The sequence below is a fragment of the Mercenaria mercenaria genome, chromosome 16, assembly GCF_021730395.1.
Source record: "Mercenaria mercenaria strain notata chromosome 16, MADL_Memer_1, whole genome shotgun sequence".
Lineage (NCBI taxonomy): Eukaryota > Metazoa > Mollusca > Bivalvia > Venerida > Veneridae > Mercenaria > Mercenaria mercenaria.
This window is the reverse complement of record NC_069376.1, coordinates 37,481,558-37,487,862: the sequence shown is the minus strand read 5'-3', so window position 1 is coordinate 37,487,862 and position 6,305 is coordinate 37,481,558.

The following is a 6,305-nucleotide window of genomic DNA, read 5'->3' as shown; positions in this document are numbered from 1 at the left end:
TTGCAAGAATGATGGCCCTTTTTAGACTTAGAAAATCATGGGTAGGACAATATTTCTATTACACAAAAAAAATCAGATGAGCGTCAGCACCCGCAAGGCGGTGCTCTTGTTTATACGCCCGTTTGAAAAACAGGACGTATTATGGGAACGCCCCTGGCGGGCGGGATGGCGCGCGGGCGGGCGGCGTCCACAGACTTTGTCCGGAGCATATCTTCTACATGCATGTAGGGATTTTGATGAAACTTGGCACAGTTGTTCACCATCATGAGATGGAGTGTCATGCGCAAAAACCAGGTCCCTAGGTCTAAGGTCAAGGTCACACTTAGAGGTCAAAGGTCAAATTCAAGAATGACTTTGTCCGGAGCATATCTTCTTCATGCATGGAGGGATTTTGATGGAAGTTGGCACAATTGTTCATCATCATGAGACAGAGTGTCATGCGCAAGAACCAGGTCCCTAGGTCTAAGGTCAAGGTCACACTTAGAGGTCAAAGGATACAAGAAAGAAAACTTTGTCCGGAGCATATCTTCTTCATGCATAGAGGGATTTTGATTTTAACTTGGCACAAATGTTCACCACCACGAGGCGGAGTGTCATGCGCAAGAACCAGGTCCCTAGGTCTAAGGTCAAGGTTACACTTAGAGGTCAAAGGATACAAGAATGAAAACCTTGTCAGGAGCATTTCTTCTTCATGCATAGAGGGATTTTGATATAACTTTGCACAAATGTTCACCACCAAGAGGCGGAGTGTCATGCGCAAGAACCAGGTCCCTAGGTCAAAGGTCAAGGTCACACTTAGAGGCCAAAGGTCAGATACAAGAATGACTTTGTCTGAAGTATTTCTTCTTCATGCATGGAGGGATTTTGATGTAACTTGGCACAATTATACACCATCATGAGACGAAGTGTCATGCGCAGTTCCTTTCTTTAGAATTACTTCCCTTTGTTGTTACTATAAATAGCTTATATTGTAACTTTTTCATTACTAGTCGTAGGGAAAAATCGAGATCACTTTTCTGTAGTACAACATGCATGCTACATCCAATTATGAGGTGTATTTTGACCAATCTCTACCTGGTAAAGATTTTTGTGTGGACTTAAAATTTTTTTTTGGATTTTTTTTTTTTTAAGATTATCTTCCCTTAGTTGTTACTATAAATAACTTATATTGTAACTTTTTAGCTCACCTGTCACAAAGTGACAAGGTGAGCTTTTGTGATCGCGTGGCGTCCGTCGTCCGTCCGTCAGTCCGTGCGTGCGTGCGTGCGTAAACTTTTGCTTGTGACCACTCTAGAGGTCACATTTTTCATGGGATCTGCATGAAAGTTGGTCTGAATATTCATCTTGATGATATCTAGGTCAAGTTCGAAACTGGGTCACGTGCGGTAAAAAACTAGGTCAGTAGGTCTAAAAATAGAAAAACCTTGTGACCTCTCTAGAGGCCATATTTTTCATGAGATCTTCATGAAGATTGGTCAGAATGTTCACCTTGATGATATCTAGGTCAAGTTCGAAACTGGGTCACGTGCAGTCAAAAACTAGGTCAGTAGGTCTAAAAATAGAAAAACTTTGTGACCTCTCATGAGGCCATATTTCTCAATGGATCTTCATGAAAATTGGTCAGAATGTTCAACTTGATGATATCTAGGTCAAGTTCGAAACTGGGTCACGTGTGGTCAAAAACTAGGTCAGTAGGTCTAAAAATAGAAAAACCTTGTGACCTCTCTAGAGGCCATATTTCTCAATGGATTTTCATGAAAATTGGTGAGAGTGTTCAGCTTGATGATATCTAGATCAGTTTTGAAACTGGGTCACATGCGGTCAAAAACAAGGTCAGTAGGTCTAAAAATAGAAAAGCCTTGTGACCTCTCTAGAGGCCATATTTTTCATGAGATCTTCATGAAAATTGGTCAGAATGTTCACCTTGATGATATCTAGGTCAAGTTCGAAACTGGTTCACGTGGGATCAAAAACTAGGTCAGTAGGTCTAAAAATAGAAAAACCTTGTGACCTCTCTAGAGGCCATATTTCTCAATGGATCTTCATGAAAATTGGTCAGAGTGTTCATCCTGATGATATCTAGGTCAAGTTTGAAAATGGGTCACGTGGGGTCAAAAACTAGGTCAGTAGGTCTAAAAATAGAAAAGCCTTGTGACGTCTCTAGAGGCCATATTTCTCAATGGATCTTCATGAAAATTGGTGAGAGTGTTCAGCTTGATGATATCTAGGTCAAGTTCGTAACTGGGTTTTGTGCGGTCAAAAACTAGGTCAGTAGGTCGAAAAATAGAAAAACCTTGTGACCTCTCTAGAGGCCATATTTTTCATGAGATCTTCACGAAAATTGGTGAGAATGTTCACCTTGATGATATCTAGGTCAAATTCAAAAGTGGGTCACATGCCTTCAAAAACTAGGTCATTAGGTCAAATAATAGAAAAACCTTGTGACCTCTCTAGAGGTCATATTTTTCAATGGATCTTCATGAAAATTGGTCAGAATTTTTTATCTTGATGATATCTAGGTCACATATCCTCAAAAACTAGGTCACTATGTCAAATAATAGAAATAACGACGTCATACTCAGTTCAACACTGGGTCATGTTGGGATAGGTGAGCGATTCAGGACCATTATGGTCCTCTTGTTTTATAATTGACTGTAGGGAAAAGACAAGACCACTTTTCTGTGGTACAACATAGATGTTACTTTCAAATTTTAGGTGTATTTTAAGGTATATCTACCTGGTGAGGAGGTTTTTTTTGGACTTAGAAAAACAAATGACTTACAATGATTACTAAACAACCACAAAATTAATATTCCATTTGCAAATACAGGTGCTAGAGTAAAGAAATTTGCTGTGACGGGCGTATATTGTGACATTCTGGCACTCTTGTTAACTTAGAATTTTTTGGTTAAAGCTTTATAAAGTTTTTACTGGCAAAGCTCTAATTCAGTGTCAGGCACTGAGAAAAGTCGAGCTTGCTGTTTTACGGACAGCAGTTTTTGTGTTGCGCCAGTCCATGAAATTTAATCCCAACAAGCATTAAATTTCAGTTTATTATGTTTTCCAAACATTGAAATCAGTATATTTATATTGCCATTAAATGGTCTTTTTTGGCTAAAAACCATGAAATTCTGTGCCCAAAAATTAAATGATTTTACATTTCATAATTATAACATTTCTTTGCATTGGCAGTTAATATTGTCAACAATAGGAAAATTATGTCAGTTGAGGCCAAGACAAACAGCCAATGTGATATATTTATTTTCATAATTATAAATAAGAAAAAAGTATAGATATATACAGTTATGAATATGTATCCAGTTATTGCATTTAACAAGCATCATTTCTGAGACACTCTAAGTTTAAAATGTGAGAAGACTTTAAGTATTCCTTAAATGGGTTGACATTTTTTTTTTAAGTTGCTGGTGGCGAAGACCCAGGAGACACATAGTGTTTGAACTGTCCTTCCACACTTCCTTTTGTGCTCAACTCCCAACTAGTTTTGTCCATCCATTTGAAAGGAAACTTGGTATACTTTATTCAAGATGAAGTGGACATGTGCATAATACATTATGTACTCAGCTGCAACAATAGCCATCCAATTGAAATTAAATTTTTTGTGGTATACATCATCAACTGGAAGCGGACTTGCACAAATTGTTTGGGCTTTTCCTGTCCAGCTACATGGAAAAATTGTGTACATTATATATTCAGTTGAAATAAAACTGTATATACATCATTGACAGGAAGTGGCAGTGATTATTTTTTTTTTTGCCCTTTTGGGAAAAGGTCCGGTACCGGATAAATTGGGAAAAATAGTGGGGTTTTCACTCAGATTGGGAATTTTTATAGTTAATTAATAACATCATTTAGAATGCTTCTTCCTTTAATTCCATGTAAATATCATCAAACAAACTGTTTGAATGGTTAAATCATGGTGAATGTCAATGTAGCTAAGTTTTCCTTCTGCAGTCATCAAAATGCAAACTTAATTTGGTCATTTGGGGAATTTTTGGATGATAATTGGGAAAAAAGATTGCACTTTTCAATTGGGAAAAGGTCCTTTTAGGGGTACTTTATAAAGAAGGAAAAAAATCACTGAGTGGACATTCTCAAATTAAAGAGGACTTTAACGTTAGAATACTTTATATGGAGGTTGGCCCTGTTATGGACTTTGTATTTTTATTCTATCTATGAGGGTTTATCCAAAAGTAATGGCACCGGATCCATAAAATTTTGTATACAGAAAAGTTATTAACAAAAAATCCTACCCACGTACCTTTATCTATTTGCAATACTTTTCGAAAATACCAGAAAAAAAATGTAGCCATCTTATTCAGATATCTACATCCACAGAAAGCATGATGGCGAAATTCGCCGCATGTCGTGAACAGTACTGAAGTCAGAAATAGATAATAGTTGACTACTTCAAGACTTGACTGCGTAGCATAATGTCATATGAGTATTTGTGTTGTTTTGATGCAGTTGATAATTATTTTTTGTCGAGCCCGCTTGCAGAAGCGAAGACATAGTTGTCCAAATGCCTGTTCGGTGTATGTGCGTCCGTCCGTGTGTCCGTCCGGATTTGTTTGTCCGGACCATAACTTTGACATGCATGGAGCAATCTCGTTTATATTTGGCATGAATGTTTACCACAGTGAGACAGAGTGTCTTGCGCAAACCGCAGGTTCCTATCTCAGAGGTCAAGGTCACACTTGGAGGTCAAAGTTTAAATTCAATAATGACTTTGTCCGGAGCATTTCTTCTTCATGCATGGAGGGATTTTGATGTAACTTGGCACAAATGTTCACAACCATGTGACGGAGTGTCATGCGCAAGAACCAGGACCCTAGGTCTAAGGTCAAGGTCACACTTAGAGGTCAAAGGTCAGATACAAGAATGACTTTGTCCAGAGCATTCCTTTTTTATGCATGGAGGGTTTTTGATGTAACTTGGCACAATTGTTCACCATCATGAGACGGAGTGTCATGTGCAAGAACCTAGAATTACTTCCCTTTGTTGTTACTATAAATAGCTTATATTGTAACTTTTTTATTATTGGACGTAGGGAAAAATCAAGACTACTTTTTGTCGAGCCCGCTTGCGGAAGCGAAGACATAGTTGTCTAAATGGCTGTTCGGTGTAAGTGCGTGCATCAGTGCGTCCGTCCGGATAACTTTGACATGCATGGAGCAATCTTGTTTATATTTGGCGTGAATGTTAACCTCAGTGAGAAGGAGTGTCATGCGCAAATCCCAGGTTCCTATCTCAAAGGTCAAGGTCACACTTAGAGGTCAAAGGTCAATTTCAATAATGACTTTGTCTGGAGCATTTCTTCTTCATGCATGGAGGGACTTTGATGTAACTTGGCACAATTGTTCACTATCATAAGACGGAGTGTCATGCGCAAGAATCAGGTCCGTAGGTATAAGGTCAAGGTCACACTTAGAGGTCAAAGGATACAAGAATGACAACTTTGTCCGGAGCATTTCTTCTTCATGCATGGAGGGACTTTGATGTAACTTGGCACAAATGTTCACCACCATGAGATGGAGTGTCATGCGTAAAAACCAGGTCCTTAGGTCAAAGGTCAAGGTCACACTTAGAGGTCAAATGTGAGAAGTCAGATACAAGAATGACTTTGTCCAGAGCATTAATTTTCTTCTTCATGCATAGAGGGATTTTGATGTTGCTTGGCACAATTATTCACCATCATTAGAAGGAGTGTCATGCGCAAGAACCTAGAATTACTTCCCTTTGTTGTTACTATAAATAGCTTATATTGTAACTTCTTTATTATGGGTCGTAGGGAAAAATCAAGACCACTTTTTTGTAGTACAACATGCATGTTACATCCAATTTTGAGGTGTATTTTGACATGTCTCTACTGGTAAGGATTTTTGTGTATTGACTTCAAATTTTTTTTTTTTTTTTTTTTTTTTTTTTTAGATTTACTTCCCTTTGTTGTAACTACAAATAACTTGTATTGTAACTTTTTGCAATCTTTTTTTTATTTGGCATAAATGTTTGCCTCAATGAGGCAGAGTGTCGTGTGCAACTCCCAGTCCTTTAGACAGCTGATGGGCTCGACATGTTGCCCGTGGGCATCTAGTCTTTAGTACAATATGCATGTTACATCCAATTTTTAGGTGTATTTTGACCTATCTTTACTGGTAAGAATTTTTATGTGGACTTAGATTTTTTTAAAGATTTACTTCCCTTTGTTGTTACTATAAATAACTGATATTGTAACTTTTGCAATCATTTTTTATTTGGCATAAATGTTTGCCTCAATGAGACAGGGT